This window comes from Stenella coeruleoalba (genome assembly GCF_951394435.1).
Source record: "Stenella coeruleoalba genome assembly, chromosome: 3".
Taxonomy (NCBI): domain Eukaryota; kingdom Metazoa; phylum Chordata; class Mammalia; order Artiodactyla; family Delphinidae; genus Stenella; species Stenella coeruleoalba.
This window is the reverse complement of record NC_137148.1, coordinates 165,306,395-165,330,218: the sequence shown is the minus strand read 5'-3', so window position 1 is coordinate 165,330,218 and position 23,824 is coordinate 165,306,395. Positions and strand designations below refer to the sequence as shown.

General features: G+C 58.6%; 1 long non-coding RNA gene across 1 annotated transcript; it reads left to right on the top strand.

The window, feature by feature from the left end:
* Positions 1-2,976: 2,976 nt before the first annotated feature.
* On the top strand, positions 2,977-9,954 carry LOC307183997. The gene is made up of 4 exons (XR_013827646.1): positions 2,977-3,129; positions 3,685-3,721; positions 9,173-9,331; positions 9,618-9,954. It is a non-coding gene; the product is annotated as an uncharacterized lncRNA (long non-coding RNA).
* The last annotated feature ends 13,870 nt before the right edge of the window (positions 9,955-23,824 follow it).

The following is a 23,824-nucleotide window of genomic DNA, read 5'->3' as shown; positions in this document are numbered from 1 at the left end:
CCTCTCCGGAGCCGAGCAGTCTGGGCTGTCAGTTCCCTCCTTATACCTCCAAGGGGGTGTGAAGAGGGAGGAGCAGGCTGTAGGAGGTTCCTTACTGTCACAGGGGGGCTTGCTGCCGCTCCCCCAAAAATGCACCTGCCAAGGGGATGCATGGTCTCTGGGGGGGCTGGAGGCGAGGGGGGGTGACAAGACACAGGCTGCAGGGGGCACCAGTAATACGGAGCCACACACCCCACCCAGAGGGCATTGGGAGGGCGACCCCTCCTTAGAGCCTGCCTGCCTCTCCTGCCCCACAGGGTGATGGGGGTGGGAGGGTTGGAAGCCCCACCCGACAGACTAGCATTGATGTAGCCAGTAACTTAGTAACTTCTTTCTTCCTTCTCCTGGGCTGGGGGAGGGGCCGGGTGCCCCTGTGCTCTTTGGGAAGGGTTGGGGAGCTACTGATGTTCCAACTGTCTTCGGAAGGAGAATGGGCCTGGCTTATGGGGTGGGGGGTTAAGGACCAAGGCTCCCAGCTCTGGTCACCCTCAGGGAGCTTTCACACCACTTTTCAGTGGATCCCGCATTTAATGGATGAACAGACTGGGGTATGAAACCACCTGCCCCTGGGGTTATTCACAAAGACAAGCACAAAAGCCTGCCTCCCCACGCTGTTAGTTACCAACGGAACTTTAGGTATTGGAGAGCCTTAGGACCAGCTCGTCCTGGTCCTGGGGTGGAAAGGGGGTGGAGCAGAGCACAGGCACAAGTTGGGCTAATGGGGGGACCCGTAGCATTCGCCAGTGCCTTGATCTCCCCCTCAAATGAGAGCTCAGCTCAGTCTCTGGAGGATAAGGTTTGCCCAGGAGTCACCCACGTGGGGCACACAGATGGGCAGGTGGAAGGATCAACTGGCGTCAAGGTGCTAGGTGGGCAACTGAAGGTAAAGCAGGGGTCTGCCGGTGCCAGGCAAGGAGGGTGAGAAACCTGGGCCCGGGACTTGAAGGCAGAGAAGAGGTGCTATGCTGCCTACCCACCTCACTCATTCAATCATTCAAGAAAACTCTATTGAGCCTTTTGGAAGCAGGGCCTCACGAATCGGTTTCACAAAGGTTTCCCAGCTGCCCAGCCCTGAGCCTGTGATTCATGCCCCAACCCTCCAGGATTTATTCTCCAAATCCAGCCTGTGTCTGTAAGGATCCCAGACACCAGCCCTCACCAAGGGGTGAGAGGCTGGGGTCAGGGTCAGGTACTGGCTGAGCAATTTTGGGGGGGAGTCCAGGGTGGGGTTTTTTTCCCCATCCCATTCCCCTTAGGCTGTGTCCGGCCCAGACACAGTGACATTCATCCCTCGGTGGGTCTGGCCTCCGTCCTCACAACCCACCGACAACAATGAATGTTGATTGTGACCTTTGCTGTGGCCTAAGGGAGGGGATGTGTTCAGGATCCCCTGGCCCCCCCAGATCTGGAAGGTGGGGGTCGTGATGGGTGGACGGCAGTTCCAGGCCTCGGGGTCCACTCAACGGTCGATGGTTTGCCTGAGCTGCCCAAACTCACCGACAGGTTGAATGTTCCCCCAAACCCTTGGCAACTTCTTGGGGAGTGGAGGCTGGGTGGGGGTGAGGGAACTGGATAGGATGAGGGGAGAGGGGAGGGAATAAGGAACTTATAGAATCATTAAGTCAGCAAATAGTTATTAGGTGCCAACTCTCTGCTCCGGGAACCGGAAAAAGCAGGAGATAAATAATAACAACAGTAGATATTGATGTCACCTTTGCTATGTAAATATAGCAGTACTGGGCGCTGGGCTCAGCTTTTCATGCATTTACCCAAAGCACCCTCAAAACGGCCCTCAGAGGTGCATATTACTTCCGTTTGTCAGTTTGGGAGACTGAGGCCCGTAGGGCACCGCTAGTGAGAGGCAGAGGAGGGATTCCTAGTGGCCCCAAGATGTCTGGCTGCCAAATGGTTCTTGTCCCGGAGGCATCGATGCAACAGAGAGATAAAACATTTTAATACAATGTAATTCCTTCGGTGAGCTACATCGTGTTCCGGGCACAATTGTTTCTGAATCACAAGAACCCCCAGGGGTTGTCAGTCTCCACCTTGCAAATTCGGGCCAGCAGTGGGGCCGCTACCAGGCAGGCCCCGCCCGCAGGTCCGCTTGCGGGACTTTGGACAGGGGCGAAGCAAAAGGACCACAGAGGACACAGGTTGCCAGCCTGCCTGCAGGGTCTCGGGCATCTGAACTCAGGCCCTTGTGGCGGTCAGCGCCCAAGCGCGCAGACACGCGAGGGCTGCCCCGTTAACGCGGGGTGCGGGTTCGCCCACCCTCGGGCCTCGAAATGGGTTGCGGTCAAATCCCTGCTTCGGCTCTGATTGCGTCAAGATGCTGCCCGCTCCGCATTTCTTCACCCGCAAACAGGGCCCCCAGTCCTTCCCTCCAGGGGCTGCGCAGAGTTGGGTGCCCGCCCCCTCGGGTGCCCCTAGGCGCAGTCTCAGGGGAGACCGCCCCCCACCTGGGTCTGGGGCCCTCCAAGGACAGTCTGGGAGGGGACTTCAAATTTCCTGTCCCCTCCCATTTCACTGAGGGCAATATCGAGCCCCAAAGGATGAATCCCCTGGCGTAACCCTAACGTGGATTAGGGCCCCCAGGGGTGCTGAGCTTGAGTGAACCCCAAAACGACCCTCCTTGGAGGCGGCCTGAGGCAGCTCAGCCCTTGAAGCCCCACCCCCGAGATCCCCACCTAGAGACAGCCTCCAGAGACCCGCCCCTCAGAAGCCACAGACTCAGGCCCCTCCCCCAAGACCCGCCCCCTCAAAGCCCACCCATAAATTGCACGTCCCTAGGCCCCTCCCTCTAAAGCCCGCCCAGATAGACTACCGTGTAGCCCGCCCCCAAAACTCAACCTCCATAAACCCCGCCCCCTAAGCCGGTTCTCAAAGAGCCCAGCTCCCTTAAGACCCGCTCCGGGGCCCCGCCCTCAGGGCCCCCCCACTGCAGACTTCCCATCTAGTTTTGGCTCTGGGAGCGCCCAAGGCTCCAGAACCCCGCCGTCTAGGATCTCTAAAGTCCGCCTGCCTAGACCCCCAGGGACCGCGTCCCTACGGAGTCCCCAAGGCCGTTCCCTGGAGCTCAAGCCCGCTAAGGTCCGCCCTTGCACGACCTTCCCCCAAACCGGACCCCCTCGGAGCCCGCCCCCCGCAGTACCCGCGCCCCTTGAAATTCCCCACCTCATGGAGTCCCTTCCCCAGAGCCCGTCCTCTCGCCCACCCTGGGCCGGGGTCCAGTCACGTTCCCACCCCTGTCTGGAGCTCCGGGTGGGGCGCCCTCTCCCATGGCCCATCCACCCGGCCTGCAGGGCCCCATTCAGGCACAGGGTATCCAGGACCTTCTCAGGGAGCATGTGGGGGGTGTCTTGCTTTGCAGATGGTGGTCCTAACAAGCAGAATATGGAGAGAGGAGGGGTAATAATAATAATGCTTTATATGCATCACCCTATTATTAGAATACCCATTTTATCGATGAGGAAATGAGGCTCTGAGAGTTTGGAACAGAACTCTCTCGGCAGTTCCTAAAAAGCCTTTGTTCTTAACGACCACGAGGCTAGAATGCGGGGTCATCAGGCACGAGGCACTCTGGCCACACTGCGCGGGGTGGGGGGCTCCCCATGACACCGCTGCTCCTTCTATGCCTCCTCACAGGTTTCCCGGAGGGCTGTGACCTTGACCTTCCTAGGAGGTAAGTTCCAGTGAAGGTGGGGCTAGGGCAAGAGGGTGGGGCTTCGGGCCAAGGGGAGGGGCGGGAGGCGGGCAGTGCCCAGACTCATCCTATGGGGGAGGGGCTGTCTGGGCACAACCTGGGGTCTGTCTCCCTTCGTCATGGTAAGTGTTGGCTTCCCGCCCTCGGTGTCTGTCTGGGTCCTCCTGTCTGGGTCTGACCGTGTCCCTCACAGCCGGGGATTTGTCTGGGTCCCCAGCCCTGCTGTGTGCGCTGTCTCTGGCTGTCTGGGGTCGCCTGTGTGTGTCTGGTCCTTTACACCTGATCTCCCCTCTTTGTCTGTCCACCTGTAGGACAGACATGTCGGGGGCTGCCCTTTGGTGAAAGGCGGCCTCTGGTCTGTCTGCATCTCACTGTCTGCACCTGGGGCCCTTAAGCAGGGCGCTGACTGTTCCTCCCACCAAGTGTCCAGAGGCCTTCTTGGGGGCTGACTGGGCCTCCAGTCTGACTTTGAAGCCCAGCAGGGTAGGAGGCAGGGAGCTGTCTCCTCCCACCCCCAACCCCGGGCCCTGGAGCAAAGCAGGGGTGCCCTTCAAGGCCTGCTTCGTCCTCATCCTTATTCCTGGGACCCTACACCCCAGCTGGGAGGGTCTGTCTGGGCAGGGGGCTGAGAATGACTGGGGTGGCGGGCAGCCTGGCAGAAGCCATGCTGACCCTGAGCCTATCCCCACCCCGACCCCCATCCTGAGCTCCGGGAAGGCAGGGCAGCTGGCACAGGGTCTGGGGGTCAGGGTCGGAGGTGAGAGGTCTCAGTGGAGCCAGATGGGCAGGCAATGGATGGAGGCAGCTCTGCTGTCAAGTTGAAGAACAAGGTGGCAGGGCCGGGGGGGTGGGGGGCAGCATGAGGTCAGAGATGCAGGGCTTCCAGGGGGTGTCTAGTGGCTTGTGTGTCCCTGCGTGTGTCCCAGTGTGCATCTGTCCTTGTGTCTGCGCCCTTGTGTGTGTGCATAGGACCTGGGGGGGCACATGGGGAGGAGGTGCTCAGGGCCTGGCAGACAAAGAGCCCATTATGGAACATGCAGTAGCAGTGTATGTAGGGGTCCTCCTGTGGGGTCCTGTTGATGGCCCGGGCTGTCTAGACTGGCGGGCAGGGGCCCCTCATTTCCATGATACCTGCATGGCCTCTCAGGTTCCCACCCCGCCCTCCCCGGGCCGTCTGCCCAGCTTCCTCTCCGCTGCCAGCTGCTCAGGCTTTTGACTCCGTGTCCTCAGACAAGGGGCTTGTCTGTCCTGCCCAGACCTGGGGGCGGCCAGTCGGCCAGGAGCCTGAGTTTCCTTCTGAAGACCACCAGACGTAGAGCCAGGGCTGGGGGAGGCGAGAATGCTCCCCTGGGTTGGAGTTGGGGGCTGTGGAGGGACCTGGGGCAGGTTGATGAGAAATTCAGACACTTCTACTGAGGCTTGTGGGCTCCGTCTGCAAAAACGCAGGCAGCAGCTGCCTATGGGCCTGTTCCTGGGGGGCTGTGATGGGCTTGGGGGTCTGAGCTACTCTGGTGGGCTATTTTAGGGGGTCTGTGGGTGTCTGTAAGTCCAGGCGGGTGTGTGCCACAGTGAGCAGCTGTCTCTGTGCCAGTTGTGCGTGTGCATGTCGGCACTCCTGTGGGCTGCTGTTTGTGTATGGATGGATGTCAGTGTGACTCCGGTTGTGTGTCAGGCTAACCGTGGGTAATTGCAAGTCGATGTGTGAGCCAGTGTACGTGGGTGTCTGGCGTCTGTCGGTGTCACTGGGGGTGACTGTGGTTTGTGTCATCCGATTATGGTGCCCCCTGACCCTCCTCACTAAAACTTCAGCTCCAGGAGGGTAAGGATCTTCATCTCTTCCACCCCCAGTGCTAGAACAGTGCCTGGTACATAACAGAGGCTCAGTAAGCAAGTGCTGGATTTGTGGGCTTCCTGGTGACTGTGGATTTCTGCATGTTCCTATGTCCTTTTCCTGTATGTCATTTTCACTGCACATGTTTTATTGTGTCTGTCTGTGGGTCAGTGATATTGTAGGTGTCCAAGGGTATAATCAAGTGTCAGGGTGGGTGACTATGGGTGTAGGTGCTGTTGGAGTGTTATATCTGTTTGTGGGTGACAGAGTTGTAATGGGTGTCTAGGAGGGTCAGTTTAACTGTATGTATGTAGGTCAAGAATACTATGACCCGATGTCAGGATGTCAAGCATCTGTGCAGGCCTTGTACCATCTGTGTGTATGTGTCTCAGGTTGCCTGGGTGACTGTGGGTGTGTCCTTGCCCCGGCGGGCACAGGGACATCTACGAGTGCATGTCCAAGTTCTTGTGAATAATGGTGTCTATATGTACCTCTGTTGGGGCATTTACCTATCTGTGGTTGTCACAATTACTCTGGATGACAGCCCATGGGTGCCCATGGGACGGTGAGCCTAGGAGTATCTGTGGGTGCAGTGGAAAACTATGTGTGTGTCAGCGTTATATGCAAGGATGTGTCTACCACGGTCGGTGGCAGCTTCATTTCTCTGTGTGGCACTGTTTTCACGGGTGTCAGTCCTGGATGTCCGCGTCATTGTGGGTGATGTGTGTGCCCACGTGGCAGTGTTATGATGGGTGACTGTGTGTGTGCATGTGTGCATCAGCGTTCTTGCAGGTGATGGGAGTAATAATGGGGATGAGGTACGTCGGAGTACAGGGTGTGGATTTGGGGGTCTTCACCAGCGATTTGGGAATATCTGTGACTCTGTAAATGTATCTGTGAGCCGTCCAGGGAGGTGGAGAATCGGTGGGAAAGGAAATGGGGGGAACTTAAATGTAGTGGGGTGGGGGGGCACTTCTCAGGTCCCATCAGCCAATGAGGGGTCTTCTCCGTCCCCTCCTCCCTTCCCCCCCACCTCATGCCCTCCAGGGCGAGGGCCCTGTGAAAGGCGCCCTGTCGCTTTAAAAGGGCTCCCCAGCAGTGGGATTCCGGGCCATTTTTCCTTTTTGTGGCCACTTTTGGAGGGCGTGATCCTGTTAGCAAACCTTCGCCCCAGTAAATACCCTGCAGCCTCCGCCGGTAATGACAAGCCGGCGGGGAGCCCACTGAGGGCTCCGGGGCTCCGGCAGGCGGCGCCGCTGCAGCCCCGGGCCCGCGGCCGCAGCGAGGCCCGAGCGAGGCCCCCGCCGGGATCGGTCTCGGCAGGGCCCGCACAGGCCTGCGCGGCCGTGAACTTGGCCGGGAGCGCCTTCCCGAATGCGCGCGCCAGCCGGGAGCCTCTCCCGGTCCCGGATATCCGAGGCCCCCACCCGCTCGGCGCCCCCAAGAACAAAGCTCGCCGCCGCCCTGTCCCAGGGCTCCCGCGGTCAGGTGTCAGGCGGCCTGGGCACCACTGCCCCTACGACCCTCGTCATGCCTCCCCGCCCCGCAGGGGCATCTCGGCCTGCCCTCCCCGCGGCGGCCCCCGCTCACTCGGGACTTGTGTGTCTGTCCCCTGTGGAGGGGTCTGGTCCTCCCGGGGCCCCTTCTCCGGGAAGGCGAGACACAGAGATGCCGCCGGGGCCTCCCCGCCCCCCTTCCCCAGCCGCCGCAACAATGGAGGGCCGGGCTGCAGAGGCCGGGTCGCCAGCCCCCCGTCCGCGAGCAGGTGCGCGAGGGGGCTGCGGCCGGGTCCCGCCGCCGCCCCGCCCGGCCGCGCCCCCTCCCCGTGGGCGGCCCCCGCGCAGCTCGCGCCCCCAGCCCGCCCGGCGCCCGCGCTCACCTTGTTTGGGGCCGCCTCCGCGTTTCCCCTCTCCTGTCCAAAACCCTCCCGGAAAAGCCCCCCGAGCCGAGGCGCCTGCACGGGAAATTGCATTTTGGCGGCTCCGGGGCTGGGCGGGGGCTCCCCAGGCCACGGGCAGGGGGAGGGGGCCGCGGTGCTCCGGCGCCGGCTCGAACCCGCGGCCGCCGCCTCCCGCCCACCCGCCTGTCTGTCTCGGTGACGTGCCCGCGCTCCCCGCCGCCGCCGCCCCCTCCCTCCTCCCCGCGCCGTGCCGGGCGGTGGGTCCAGCCGCGGCCGTGTGCGCCCCGAGGCCTCCCGCCAGGCGCACCGGGACACAAGAGGGGATGCCCATGGGCTCCAGGACGCAGCTCCCGGGCTCCGCGCAGGGGACACGGGGGCGCGAACGGGCACACGCAGGAACCCAGACGCACGCAGACCTGAAAGGCGCACGGGGAGCAAACGCGCACAAAGGCACACGGACCACAAACACAGGGAAGGGTGTGCAAGGGGCTTCCAGACACAACCCCACCGGAAGAAACTGTAGGACATGCAGGAGCACCCGCCACACAAGGATGTCCATGAAACCCAGCTACACACATAGGGACACCCAGGGTCACACAGACACATGCAAGATACAGACACACACCACCTCCAAGGGACAGGAGGAATGTCCTCAGAACTGAAATAGGGTACATAGAGGATCCCGGGGCGCACACGGAAAATACTGGTACACAAATACACAGACTCACAGGAATGGCCCCAGAACACACACGTGCATGCACACAGGCCCAGGGGCATACACAAGGTACACAGACATACAGGTGTAAACATAAAACCAACACAGCTCCCCATTCATCGGGTGCACAGCCATGGGAACACCCTTACACACAGCATGGATATATACACAGACACAACACACGGATATATACACAGAACAGAAACCCACAGAGACCATACACAGTCTCAGGGGCACACGCAGACACACAAAGGTCACAGGCACACAACTATATGCACAATCACTCACGTACAAAGGGTAGAGGCACACTGGAATCCATAGAACCAACACGCACACCCACAAAACCCCCGGGCAGGTCCCCAGGGCCACAGGGGTCAGCAAGGACACACAAAATACAGGGACACTTGGGCATATGTGTGTCTGGGACCATCTGGTGTGGGCACACACACAGGCTAGGTATACAGGTCACATACAGGAAGCGGACTCAAAAGTTGAACATGGGGTGGGGCTCTTCTGGCTTCCTGGAATTGCTCACACGGAGCCCCCATCTTCACACACAGACACACACACACACACCACGTACATGGGCACACACAGTAGGAAAAGTACACTGGCTGAGTATTCCTCCAGGTCCCCCCCGCAAATACTCCCTAACAATACACTCAATCCCTGCCTGTTGTGGCCACCTCGACTGGTGGAAAGAGGTCACCTCAGGGCAGACTGTGGTACCAGCCGGACCTTCCATTGGCTGGGACTCAGCTGACAGATTTCTCATTCAGTTGATTTATTTCTCCCCCACTCCAGTCTGAAAAGGGGTAAAGGAAAGCTTCGAGCCCCCCACCCTCAAGCCCAGGCCTTAACCTTTGTGGGCCGGGGCCCTGCTCCACCTGGCCATGGCCCTCCCCTTTGGGCCCCCTCACCACAGTCCTGTCTCACTTCTCCTTGACAAGTCTCCCTTTCCCATACCCTCCCCCCTTTCTTCAGGTTTCAACCCAGAAAGCCAAGCTCCAGCTGGTCCAGGAGGGTGGTTGTCCCCAGGACCCACCAGAGGCTATTGGGGTTCAGCCCTACTCTATACCTGACTTCCCCGCAAATGGGGGATAATTCCCTGGAAGAGAGGGCCACGCAAGGAAGAGGATGAGAGTAAGTAGTAACTGGGCCTCAGCGGGTGGGGACAGCTTTGTTGATGTCTCTTATGTAGCCTCCCCCTTCTAACTGAAAAGGAGGGGGTTGTTTTGGAATATGCAACATTTATTCATTCAGTCCCAATCATCTCAGATTCTTCCTGGCAAACCAATGAAGTGAATATTGTAATTTTTACATATGGGCAACTGAGGCCCAGAAAGGGACTGCCTCTTGCCTAGGGAGGCACAGCCTGTAGGTTGCAGAGCTGGGAATTTCCCCAAGGCCTTTCCTCATCTGCTTTCAGGATGGGCTTGAAGAAGCTCTCCCGCCAGCTTTCTGGCCTGCCGAGCTTCCCTCAGCTGCCAGCAGGGGGAAGCAGACTCCAGAGCCCTCCCGCTGTGGGGGCAGGCTGGCTCTCAATTCCCTCTTCCTCCCAGCCCTCCCCACATCCCAGCAGCTGAAGACTCTGCCCGGACCCCGCAGGCTGGAATCTCCAACTGTCAAGATGCAGGGGCTCCAGAAGAAAGGAGCTTTTCTTAAATAAAGCCCCTAGAACTGACATCCCGACCAAGGCCTCGCTCGCACGTGGTCCCTCTCTTTTTTTTTTTTAAACATCTTTATTGGAGTAAAATTGCTTTACAATGGTGTGTTAGTTTCTGCTGTATAACAAAGTGCATCAGCTCTACGTACACATACATCCCCATATCTCCTCCCTCTTGCGTCTCCCTCCCACCCTCCCTATCCCACCCCTCTAGGTGGACACAAAGCACAGAACCGATCTCCCTGTGCTATGCGGCTGCTTCCCACTAGCTAGCTATTTTACGTTTAGTAGTGTATATATGTCCGTGTCACTCTAAGCTCTAGCTCTACTCCTTCTTGCTGCAACACAGGCTGGCAGGCAGCCTCTGCATTCCTGAACTGGGTCAGACCAGGAGAGAGGATTCCTGGATCCCGGCCCAGTGTTTAGTCCCACCCCTACCCCAAAGTCCTCTGAATAGCCCCTGGAGCCCAGCACAGGATGGGAGGGTCAGTGGGGGAAGCCCCAGTGCCCAAGCCGCCTGGTTCCTTCTGGCGTGGGAACTGCCCTCCCCACCCCACCCCAGCCCCCAGTTCCTGGGGCCCCTGCCAGTGCTGACTCATAGGGGACCCACGGCTGTGACTCAGCAGCGGCCCTTCCTGAACCTCTCCCTGAGAGATTTCTCACCCTATGTCCCTCCTGTCCCCTTGAGGGTCTCCTCAGGGACCCAGATGTAGGCTTGGTGGGTGTGTAAACCAAAAGGCCCTTCTCAGCTCCATCAGTCCCTGAGCCCCAGTCCCCAAGGACCCCCAAGGCTGTGGCTCTGGGTGGATAGGCCTGGCTGTGGGGGTCTAGGGCAGGGCCCATGTGTGCCCAGATGTGTGCCCCAGGCAAGGCCCAGGCTGTGAGCATGCCTTCCTCTGCACTCCACTGGAGTCTGGGCGGAGGGTGCTCCAGGTCCCTATGAGGCCTGGGCTGGGAGCTCGTTTACCAGCTCCTCCAACAATTTTCCCCCTATCCGGAAATGGCAGCTCCATTCTTCTAGCTACTCGGGCCAAAACATTTCTTAACAAATGCAATCCATTAACAAATTCCGTTACTGTCCCTTCTAAAGGCACCTAGAATCTTACCCACTCCAGAACCCCCGTGCAGGTCCAGCCCCCATCATCTCTCCCCTGGACCTATGCAGTTGCCACCTCCTTGCTCTCCCTGTCCCAACCTCCCACAGTCTGTTCCACCGCAGCCCAAGGGCACCTGTGAACACCTTAGTCCCTCTTCTGCTCAGAACCCTCCATGGCTCCCATTTCATTCATACCAAAAGCCCAAGTCCACTCTGCGGCCCCGCACACTCTATCCTGTCCCCTCCCTCCCTCACCTCCTCTACTCTGTCCCTTATTCCCTCTACTCCAACCACATGGGCCTCCTCACTGTTCCTCAAACACACCAGGTATTGTCCGGCCTCAGGACCTTTGCACAGGCTGTTCCCTCTGCCAAGAACTCTCTTCCCCCAGATACCCACCCACGTGGCTGCCTCCCTCACCTCCTTCAGGTCTCTGCTTAAATATCATCTCCTCAGTGAGACCTTCCCTGACCCCCCCCCCCATTTAAAATCACACCCCCTTGCTTTATCCTGCTCTATTTTTTCTTTTCCATTGGCCTATCACCTTTGAACACACTATATGCTTTACTGCATATTCTTGTTTCTTGTCTGACTCCTTTTGTCACATGTCAGCTCCCTCAGGGCAGGAAGCTTTGACTCGATCACTGTTGGAGCACTGAGAGCAGAGTCTCAGACTGTTGTGTGGACGTATTGATAATTACCATGTTCCTGGCATGTTGGGGAACAAAAAGGACATAGCACCCTCCTGCCACTGTCGGGTGGGGCAGATAGTCACATAGCTAACTGATTGCAATGAAGAGTTTTCAGTGCTGAAAGCCAGAAGCACAACGGAGTATAGGGGAGGCATGGGGCCAGCCTGGAGGATGAGGTGCAATCAGGGAAGGCTTCTGGAGGAGGTGAGTTGAGGCAGGGCCTTGACAGCCAGTGAAGAGTTTGGATATAAGTATAGGGCTGGAAGGTTTGGAGGGTTTTAATTTTTAGTTAGGTTTATTGAGGTATCATTTACATAGAGTAAAATTCAGCCCTTATACTATTCTATGAGCTTTGACGAATGCATAGAGCTGTGTAACCACTGCCTGAATCACAATATAGCAGATATAATAGGAGTATGAGGTCACGAGCACCAGGCCGTGCACACAGCAATGGGGACACGGGTAGAAGCAGAGGGCCAGAGGGGAGACCAGTGTGGCTGGCTATCCATTGGCCTGGGTTAGGACAGAGGCCTGGGGGACAGGTGGGAATGGGAAGCTTCAGGAAATGGGGCGGACAGGTCTCAGAGGTGGACCAAGTGTGGAGGTTGAGGAGGAAGGGTGGGCAGGTTGAGTCAGAGGCACCTGTGGGCCCCCCGGGAGGAGATATTCAGAGAGGGAGGTCATCAATACATACAAAAGCTATGCCTAGGTCGGAGAGCATTTGAGAGGCATTTCACAAAGACTGAGGAGGAGGAGGATGGGAAGGAGGGAGGAGAAGGACCACCAGGAGAATGTAGTGTCCTGTGGCCAAGGGGGAAGTGGGCAAAGGTGACAGATTCTTATTTTTTTTTTTTTGGTCATGTGGTGTGGCATGCAGGCTCTTAGTTCCCCCACCAGGGATCAAACCCATGCCCCCTGTGGTGGAAGCATGGAGTCCTAACCAGTGGACGGCCAGGGAGTTCTCAAAAGATGACAGAGTCTATATAGAGGTCGAGGACAGTGATGACTGGGAAAATTGGCCTGACTCAGAAACTTGGTGTCAGTGGTGTGATCAGGCAGCCCCTGGAGAAGGAAGGAAGGGAAGGAAACAGAGGCGGTGAGCCCAGCGCGGCAGTCTCCAACACAAGTATTGTATACTGTAAGCCACAAACGCAATTACATATGTGTAATTAAAAAAACTTTTAGTAGCCCCTTTGCAAAAAAGTAAAAAGAAACAGGTGAAATGAATATTGATAATATATTCGGTTTAACCTGATATACCCAAAATAGCATCGTTTCAACATGTAATCAAGATTTTAAAAACCCTCTCAATCAGATATTTCACATTCTTTATAAAAGCTTGAGGGACTTCCCTGGTGGCGCAGTGGTTAAGACTCCGTGCTCCCAGTGCAGGGGACCCAGGTTCCATCCCTGGTCAGGGAACTAGATCCCACATGCATGCTGCAACCAATAGTTTGTGTGCCACAACTAAGGAGCCCTCGAGCCACAACTAAGGAGCCCTCGAGCCACAACTAAGGAGCCCTCGAGCCACAACTAAGGAGCCTGCCTGCTGCAACTAAGACTCGGTGCAACCAAATAAATAAATCAATAAACAAATATTTAAAAAACCCCAAAACTTTATATTTACAACATATCTCAATTTGGAATAGCCACATTTCAGGTGCCCAGTAGACAAGTGACAAGTGGCAATGTCACTGGTAAAGCACAGATCTAGACAGGACCCAGTTTTGCCCTTGTATGACTCACCTCATTCACATCTCCTTAATCCCCACCCTATCGGATCCTGTCTTTATTAGTTGATTTCCCCCACAAACACGTGTACACAAATGTTCATAGCAGCATTATTCATGTTAGCCAAAAAGTGAAAAATACCCAAGTGTCCATTAACTGATGAATGGATTTAAAAAAATGTGGCGTATCCATACCACATATGATTTGGCAATCAAAAGGAATGAAGTTGTGATACATGCCACAACATGAATTCATCTTGAAAAGTGAATGAAGCCAGTCACAAGTCACATTATATGAGTCCATTAATATAGAGAGACAGAAAGTAGTTTAGGGGCACCAGGGGCTGGGGGAGGGGAGGGACTTGGGGAGTGACCACCTGTGGGTGCTGGGTTTCTTTTGGGGGACAGTGACAATGTTCTAAAATCGATTGTGGCAATGGTTACACAACTCTGTGAATATACTAAAAACATTGAATTATTTAAATAGGTCGATTGTACGGTATGGGAAATTTATCTCAATAAAGCTGTTATAAAAAATATTTAACCTTAATTACTGAGTGTTTCTGTGCTCCCTTAAATTTTGCCTCCCAATGGAGTGCCTCTCTCTTCTCAACCTAGTCCAGGCCCTGCTATTCTTCCCAAACACCACGCTTAAGAGGGACAGATAAGGTGGAGAAAAGGCCCCAGGGCAGGTCAGGGGAGGGGAGGCCAGGGCAGAGATGTACCCCCAGCGCCCTTGTTTCCTACCGGAAGTCATGGGCTTCCCTGAGTTGCAGGCTCTCCGAGGTGGGAAGAATGATGCCTCCAGAGCCCGATTCCAAGGGCCCCGGCCTACCGGCGCAACCAGACAGCCTGACTCAGTTTGCCCGCTGTATGCGTGTGACCTTCCACTGTCCCCCTAGTGACTCAGGCTGCTTGGAAGCCCCCTCCCTGGGGATGCTTGGCTGCCCACGATGAGTTTTCACAGACATTGTGAAAGTGGGCTGGCGCCTCCCGGATCCAGGCCGGGGTCCTGTGGGCAGCCCACCAGGGCCTTGTCCCCACAGCCCGTCTCCCCCAGAGGGCCTGGGTCTGGGGGAGGGAGGTGGGGAGCTTTTCTCAAAGGGCCTTTGTGGGAGCGGCTGGGACGCTTGGGGGGGGGCTGCCGGGGGACCACGCCCTGCGTGACTCACTCTTCATTGCTGGGCAGTGACTCACGCCTAGGCCCCCCCCTCCTGCCTGCTTGCAGCAGGTGCTGCCAGCGCCAGTTTCGGGATGGGGGCCCCCCGAAGCCATGTTCATGCCACCTTACACCGGGCCTGTGATCTGCACTCATTTCCAGGGGTGCCCGCCCTGCCCTGCCCTCCTCGCCCTGCAGGGCTCAGACCACGGAGAAAACTTCCCACAATCCCTCTTGTTCTTGGTGGGATGGGGCGGGGGGCACAGCCCTGGTACGGAGATGTGCCAGCTATTATCTCACGAATGATTCGTGGAATCCCCAAACCACCGGAGTGGTAGGGCGTTCTTGCTACCTCCTTTAACAGATGAGGAAACTGAGGCTTGGTGAGATTATGAAGTTTGCCCAAAGACCCAAGAAGCAGATCAAACCCAGAGCTGGGGCATATCAAAGTGATGCCCGAGTGTATGTAGGTAATGATCCCAGCTGCCTTGTGCGCCAGTAATGGGTTACTGCAGCCTGTAATGTTGCGTCCATTTTACTGATGAGCAAACTGAGGCAATGAGCGCCTAAGCCACACACGAGAGTGAGAGGCTGGGACGGGATTCGAACCGGTATCTGCAGCCGGGGCGTGTTCCGACGCTTCGCAACCGGCCTTGAGCACCCACTTGGGGGCTGGGGCGCCCCAGCCGCCGGGCCCCTCCAGCCGCCGGGGCCAGCCGGGACCCGGCCGCCCGCCAGGCTGCCGGGCGCCGCGCCCGCCTGCATCACGCCGCTGTGAGTCACCGAGCGCGCCGGCCCCGCCCCCCGCGCCAACAAACAGCGCGTTGCCTGGCAACCGCCGCAGGTTCCCCGCCCGGGCCGCGCTCGAGGACCGGGGTTCGAGCCTCCAGCCAGGTGGAAGCTGTGAGAGGCTCCGCGAGCCGGTGGCTTTATTCAGATTAGGAACTTAGATCAGGCCTGCAGTCCTGGTTAGCACGGAGCTGAGGACAAAAGACACAGCAGTGGTTCAACGGCAGGGGAGGTGGGGGTGGCGCGGGGTTGGAGTTGAGGGAGGTGGAGAACAGAGGGTCCCTAGGCCAGACCTGACCCTGGTTCTCAGGAGGCCGGTGCCAGGGTCAGGGAATGGCACGGGAGACTCGCTGTGGGGTGAGACGTGCCCTGAGGAGCTGGGCTAGAGCTGTGGTCAAGAAGCCATTGTCCTAGAGGGATCTGGGGAGCCGACCTGGGAGTGGGGATCAGGAGGGCTGTGGTGGGAGCTTTTGGCTTTTGACCATCCCCCCACCCTCAAAGGAGCTAACACAACGAGCACGTTCTATGTTCCAAGCTCTGTTCTACACACGTGTGTACCTATGGACATTAATGTTCACAACAGCTCTCTGACATTCCACTGGTATTATTCCCATTTGACACATGGGGAAACCGAGTCACAGAGAAGCAAAATCCTTTGCTAGAAGAGCATCAAGCTTGAAACCAGGCAAGGTGACTTGGGCTCCTTTGCTCCTGTCAGTGGGTGCATGCCCCCTCTTGGGGGCCGTCCTATCTGTGGGAGTCTCCAGCGTGGTTATGAGTGACAAGTCCACTCGGAGCTTGGGTGGGACATGTAAGGCTGTAGTAGGGGCTGGGTGGGCTCCTTGGGGACTGTTGACACAAGGCTGTGTCCTCCAGAGGCTGTGCCAGGCCCCCTCCCAGGCTGCCAGGCTATTTGAGGGCAGGGAGAGAGTTCCCCAAGGGCCAGCATCACTTCACTCTCGGCTCCCCAGGACCCATACACCACGGAGCTGCCCACGGGACCCCTAAGGGGGCTTCATGAGGGGTTTCGCAGGGCCCCAGACCCTGTGGGGTAGGGAAAAGAGTAGGCACCAATGCTGGAGCAGGGTGGGCAGGGACATGCCCCAACCCCACCCCTGGGTACTTTTGCGTCATTTAAGAGACGTTCATTTTACTTAAATGATTGATTAAATTACCCATATGTTTGAGTGAGGAGACAGAAGTGTACAGAGTCTCTGGAGAGTGTAAAGTCAGAGGGTCATGGTGGGAGGTGAGAAAGGCTTCCTGGAGGACGTGATGGCCTAGGACCTGAAGGATGCTCACGAGTTGGCAGGTGGGTATGAAAGGCAGGTTGGAGAGAAAGTGGGGACCTGACAAGCAGGGTCTTGTAGGTGGCAAGGGGGACCATGGTGGAACTTTCCGCAGCGGATGGTAGAAGGGAGATGTGACTGGATTTAATTGGCTCTCTCTGGAGAATGGATGGAAGGAGTAAGGCTGGAAGCAAGGAGACCAGGGAGACCTGACTGTTGGAGTGTTTTCAGGCCAGAGATGATGGTGGCTCAGAAATACAGTTGCCAGATTTAGCAAATAAAAATACAGGAGACCTAGTTAAATTTGATATTTAGATATAGAGCAAGTAAAAACATTTGTTTTTGGTAAAATATATCCCAACTATTGCATGGGACATACTGATACTAAATGATCCATTGTTTATCTGAAAATCAGTTTTAACTGGGTGTCCTGCATTTTATCTGGCAAGAGTACTTGAGGGTCTCAGGGAACCCTGGGGATGGGGAAACGATAACATAACAACGATGGAGCAAATGCACTTTGAAGTGTGTACTACTATCATCCCCATTATGCAGATAAGTAAACTGAGGCCCAGAGAGTTTTTTTTTTTTTTGTAACATGTCTCTACAGTTAGTAAGTTGGCGACCCCCGATTGGAACCTAGGCATGTTGATTACAGTTCACCAGCCGATTAGAGCTGGCATCCCCCCGCCTCCCCGGGAGTGGGGTGGGGAATGGAACTTAGGCGCCAGGGTTTCCTCGGTTTCTGGTGACCCAGGTAAGGGCCTTCTTAATGCAATAGACTCCTCAGCCCCCTCTTGCAGCCTGGGATCTGTGCCACCTCCTTTGCGCCTCTCCTCTCAGGATACTGAGGCAGTGGGAGGGACGGGAGTCGGCCTCAGGGGGGCTCCTCTCCCCGGCTGAGGCTCGGCCTCGGCCTCCTCCAAGCCGGGAGGATCCGCCGTCTGCGCCCGCCGGCAGGGGGAGGGGGAGGGTTATTTTTACCTCCCTCCAGGCAGCCGGGGCGACAGGAAGCGAGCGCGCAGCCCGCCAGATGTGGGGAGCCAGACAGCTGGGAGCAGCCACAGCTGGACTGGCGGCCGGCTGGGGGCGGGGGGAGGCAGGGTGTGCAGAGGGCGGATCCCAGGCTCAGGTCCCCCCTTTGTTCCCGGCCGCCCCAGCCTCCCCTCTGAGGTACCCCCTTACTCCCATCCCCGCTTGCTCATCTCAGGGGTGACCTCGCTGTCCCCCATCTTTGCGCTAGTGTCCCCGGTGCTCATGGGCTCTCGGGAATCGGGCGGAGAGGGGACCCTGCTTCTAGCCCCGGGGACCCCCTGGTCCCAGCAGAGTGAGGAGTGGAAGGGGGAGACAGCCCCTCGCCGGCCCTGCCTGCCACCGCCATTGTTTACCCGTCGGCTGCCTCCTAGGAAACTTAACCCGCCCGCGGTAATTTTATTTGGGAACTTCGGCCAGTTGCCATAGCAACCCCCAGTGACGTCAGAGGGGCTGGGGCCCGAAATCCCCGGGAAAGGGGGGATGGGTTTAGGGGGGGAGACCCCCCAGCAGGGACCCTCATTAACCCTGCGGCTGCCGGGCCCCAGTCAGAGGGGAGATGGCAGCCAGATGCGACACCTCTTGGGCGCCCCCATTCTGGCCCGGTGCCAAGTTAGGGTGGCCGGCCAGGCCCTGATGTCATCCAGTGCTGGGTGGGTGGTGAGTCAGTCCTCGGGTGGGGACTGGGCCAGGCCTGGGGGGCTCTTCCTATCTGACTCACCCCTCCCCCAGCACCCTGATGGACCTTGCCCTGGGGATTTCAGGCACCTGGCTGGGGGTCCCCATAGATCCCTGGGGTCTCTCTGCCGCTCTGAACTGTAGGTGGGTAGGCAAGGGCTTTTCTGGTTCTCTCAACACCAGTTTGGTGGGATCGAATGAAAGGGTTAGTGTCAGTGAACTGGGGCCACCACACAATGTCCTTCCCCGGATGTGGGGAGTGGCTGGTGTCCTAGTGAGGGGGCAGGTGGTGGGATCCCAGCTCAGTCCATAACACAGCCTGTCACCAGGGTGACGGGAGGCAGGGGCCCTGACTGGCAAGGAGGAGCAGAGCACCAGCCTGGGGCTGGGCTGGGAGGAGCCACCCTAACCACAGTGACGTGGGACTTCCTCGGCAGGGCCTGTTTGATGTCTCTGTGTGCAGCGTTGCCATGGGGCCAGGCAGGCGGCCCTGCGTATGAGCCGGGGTGGCCTACAGGGTGACTGAGTCTGCCAGGGTCCTTTGACCCAGCTCCCCCAACCCAGGTGTGCATGACTGCGTAACCCTGGCGTACCTATGTGAACATGCTCATCCAGCTTTGACCCCGCCTCAGGCCCTGGACCAGGAAGGACATGGTGCAGCTCATCTCTGAATCTCATAACAACTGCAAAAGGCACATTTTCAGGCCCATTTTACAGATAAACTGAGGCTCAGAGAGGTGTGATTACTTGGCCAAAGACATCCAGCTAGAAGCTGGGGAGCAAAAATTGGAAACTTAGTTTTTCCACTCTGCTTCCCGCCACCCACCATCACACTGGTCTCCTCACTGTTTCTCAAATACTCCAGGAACTTCCTGCCTCAGGGCCTTTGCACTGGCTGTTCCCTCTCTACCTGAAACTCTCTTCCTCCAGATGTCTGCATGGCTTCTCCCTTGCCTCCTATAAATCTTTGTTCAAATGTCACCTCCTCCTCAGGGTAGCCTTTCCTGACCTGGCCGCCACCACCTCCCTCCTCATCTCCTTTGCCCCCTTCTATTCTCTCCCTAACACGTACCATACCACCCAACACACCATGTGTCTTTATACCTGTCTATTTATTGTGTATTTCCCCATAGATGTGGACTCCATGAGGGCAGGGTTTTTTTTCTGGCTTGTTCTCTGCTGTGTTCCCAGTGCCCAGAACAGCACCTGGCACACAGCAGGCACTCAAGAATGTTTGAAGAATGAACAAATGGGCGTGTGTGTATGCCCTGTGCCACTTGACCGCTTGGCCTGGTCTCACCCTGGCCCTGTCCTCTCACCCCTCCCCGTCATTACAAAGGATCAGTTGGCCACATTGGAGAGCTCCGATCCCCGTTGGCTGCTGTCCCTGGGTAAATTGGCCGGCTCAGGACCAGGGTGTGTGTGTGTGTGTAGGGGGCAAATGTCAGGAATCCAGATGGAGGGCTGAGGGCACCGGGAGGACCCTCCAAACTTGGGCTGAGGGAGGCTGAGCTGTGGGGGTCCAAGCCACTTGCAGGGAAACGGCAGAATGGCTTACATGGGCTCAGGGCCTTTGGCACGGGTATCCCTGGAGGCCATCGTGGAGGAGGCATTTCCCCTAAATGTGTGCCCGATTGGACTAATAAGGAGAGGAGGATGGTTCTGGATGGGAGGCCTTGCCCTGCGGTGTAAAGGTAGTGTTCTGGAGGGGTGGCGTGGAGGGGGTGCCCCACTGTAATTTAGTTGCTGTATGCTTCTGGAATGATGTGTGTGTGTGTGTGTGTGTGTGTGTGTGTGTGTGTGTGTGTGTCCACAGGAAGACTCTGGACCCTGGGAACTCCATTCCCCTGTTTGTAGCTGCTCAGGAAGCCATGTGGCGAGTGCCCCACCCCCTCTGGGCCCCACCCTGAGTCGGGGAATTCTGTGCCACCCCAAATCTCCCCCTGGGGCCCCACAGGTGGCTCTGCCCCCTCCTGCCCCAACCTGCCAGATCCTGCAGCCTGGGCCAGCCTGCCCCTTGGGCCCCAGAGAGAAGAAAGACCCAGGAGCCCCCAGGGCTGGGCCCCATGGGATAGTAGCTAGGTGTGGCTTCTGCCCCTCTCTCCGCAATCCCACCAAGATCCAAAGTAGGAGCCTGTTGAGCTGTACTGAGGAAATGAGGGACTCTGGAGGAATTCTGGGCTGCAAAGTGACCCAGAGGCACCCAACCAGCTCCTCCAGTCTTCTGCCTGGGTCTGCTGCTGGGTCGCCCCCTCCCCACCCCAGCTTTAGTCTTATTGCCTGGGAAGTGGGATGGTGAAGGATCTGACCCCCAGCCCTAATTATATGACTTTGGAAATGTTGGAGCGGGGTAGGGTGGGAGAAAAAACGTCTCCCATAGCAATGCTCACACAGGTCTGGGAAGGGTCCTCTGGCTGCAGAACCTTGCTGTGGCATCGTGGTGGTGGTGGTGGTGGTCTGGAGGCCATTGGCCCCAGTCCCATCTTGGAGAGGGCAAAGTGGCATCCAGGCATGCCCAAGGAGGCTGGCTTGGCATCAGAGGGCACCCCGCCCCCCCTTTGCTGAGTTTTGTTCCCGGCCCCCCACCTGGGCACAGGGCCAGGCCCCAAGGCAGGGCCCCGTCCTGGGGAACAATGCCTCCGTGTTCCTCCTCCCAGTGGAGGGGAGGTCGGTGGAGGATGAGGTGGGACAGACACGCATGCAGGGAAGGAGGGAGGGATCCAGGGAGGGCCTCTCTCCCAGGGATACTCCAGGAGCTGGGGAGTTTCCCAGAGGCCCTGGGTGTGTGCCGGGAAGCCTGAGGGGGGAGGGGACCTAGACCAGGGACCACCTGGACTGGGGTCAGAAAGTCTTCAATGGCAGCAGGAGAGGTTGGGTGGGATAAAAGGAGGGACTTCCTGAGGCTAAAGAACGCACTGTGGAACTGGAAAGAGTGGGGATTCGTGTTTGGCAGAACCCCAGAATACCCAGGCCCATGCCCTCCCAGGGAAGGGAGGGGTCCGCGGTGGCAGTGTGACACCCATGCCCGCTCCATCTCCCCTCCCCTTGTCTGCGGCCTCCTGGGTTTCTCTCCCTGCCTAGGGCAGGACCTAGGCCAAGAGGAGTTTCGGAGGTGCGATGTGAATTAGGAACCCTGCTCCCGCCCTATCCCAGCAGGAAGAGCGTTCGCTGAAAAACTGGGGCTAGACCCCGAGTCCAGGACCCAGAGGGAGGAGCTGGGCTGAGTATGGGGCCCAGGAAGAGTTGGGACAAGGGAGGAGAAAGTTGGGGCTGAGTTGGGGACGGGACAGAGTTGGGGGACCGGAGAAAGAAAGTGGGGGCGGACCGGCTCCGGGGGCACATGACGGCGGCGCCCGCCCCGCCCCGCGCCCGCCCCCTGCCCGGCCGCGGGGGAGGAGACGGGGAGGTTTTAAAAGCGATTCGACCCCGCGGCGGGCCGGCCAGTGAGTGGGATGGAGCGCGGTCGGCGACCGCCCCCGGCTCGTTTCGGCCCCGCCGCCCGCCCGCCTGTGTCTCCGCCGGCCGGGCCGGGGCGGCGGCCGGAGCCCCGAGTGCCGGCTCCCCTCCCCCGTGGGTGAGTCGGGGAGGGAACCGGGAGGGAGGCGGCGGCGCCGTGGTGGCGGCGGCAACTTTTCCGCGCCGGACTCTGGGGCTGAGTGGGGGTGCGCCCGGCGGGTCCGCCGGCCCTTGGCGAGGGGGAGGGCGCCGCCCCGCGCCCCGCCGCCGGTGGCTGGGGGAGGACCGCGGGGCCCGTGTATCTGGTGGTGGCGGCGACGGAGTCCCGGGGCGCCCCCTACAGAGCGGGGGAAGGGCGGCCCACCTCTACCCCGTCCCCTGGGACCCGCCGCGGCACCCCCCCCCCCAACCACTCCCCGCCCAGGAGACTCCTGCGAGTGTGGTGGGGAGGACGGGTCCCAACGCGACCGGCGCAGGTCGAGGTGGGCAGGAGTTGGCCGCAGGGTGGGAGGGTATGTGCCTCGCTTGGGGTGGAGGGAATGGCCTCTGGGGGTGCATGTCTGGGCTTTGTAGGTCGGGGTCTCCCAGAGTTCTGTGGATGCGGGTGGGAGACAGTGGTTCAAGTTTTTGACATGTCAGCCAGTGAGTGAGGGGAAGGCCTTCCACAGAGGAGAGGGCTGGGGCCCAGCAGTACAGCCTGGGCTTAGGAGGACTTGGGGGACCCTCTCCTCCCTTCCCACTCCTTCTGGCCCAGTGGAGAAGGGCTCATTCATAGGAAGGGGGCCAGGTTTGGGAGATTCCTGGAGGGCTGACTCCCCAGCCCTGAGTAGCTTGGGGTCCCCGTGCCCTCGGGAGGCAGGAAGAGGGTGAAAGCACCCAGACTGAACTCTGACCCCTTCATCCTAGCCCCAGACTGACCTCTGACCCCAGCACCGGACTTGACTGCTACCAAAGCCCCCAGCCGTACGCTGACTGTCCTATGTAACCCAGCCAGGCCCAGACCCAGTGAGTGGCCTCTTGAATGCCTTGGAGGTGCAGTTGGCTCCCTGTCACCTGTCCCCTCTGCCCCAGCCCCAACCAGCTGCCTGTCCATGGCTGGTGGTATATGAGGGTGAGGCTGGGATGTGTGGGACCCTTGGCAGGAGGGGTGTCCTCTGGCAGCCCTGCCCATGCCAGCCCGAGCTGGAGGGCAGTACCCAACAGGTGCCCGGGCTTAGAGGCGAGGTGATGTAGGACACACCCTGTCCGCTCGCCCACGCACCCTGCCCGGGCCAGCCGGTGCGCATGTGTTCACATGCCACCGTCCTGGGAAGGCATGGGCCCTAGGGCCTGGTGCCAGCTCTGTCCCAGCGCCCAGGGGGCACCCATTGCCCTCTGTCCTTGCAGGATGTCCTCTGGGAGCTCCCTCAAGACCCCAACGGGCAAGTCTTGTCTGTGGGCCTGGAGGGGGCCCTAAAATAGCTGCTAGCCTGGCTCGGGGCTGGCACGCGGAGCACATGCGTGACAGGGCGTGTCCAGGGGGGTCGGGCCTGTCTGTGCTGGCCCAGCCTCTGAGTCTCGCAGACCCTTGCTCACTGGAAAGAAACAGCAGAGGCGGATGCTCCAGGGGTCCTCCCCGGGACCCCCCTACCAACCCCTGCCTGTTGTAAGTGGAGGCCAGATGTTCTGTGCAGGCCGCAGCTGCGGGGCAAACCCCTGACCCATTTGCAGTCACAGGGTCACTGGCCCCATGGGTGTAGTGGGATGACCTGTTCTCTGGGGGCCCAGGTGATGCTTTGATATACCGTAAGGCATTTTTCAGTTTGCCCTTCACTTTGGGAGGCTGGGTGGGGGAGTCTGTTCGAAGTGAAGGACACTGCAAGGAACCCTGGGCGGTCTGAAGAAAACTCCTTCCGGCCCCTCTCTGGGCTGGCTGGCTGGCCCTTTCCCACTTTGGATACACTTTATGCCAGGATCAGGCCTGGCTTTTCCTTAGACTTCCCGCATGACCTTGGGCCTGGTTCTGAATCCTCTGGGCCTCAGTTTCTCCATCTGTATATGGGAAGCATT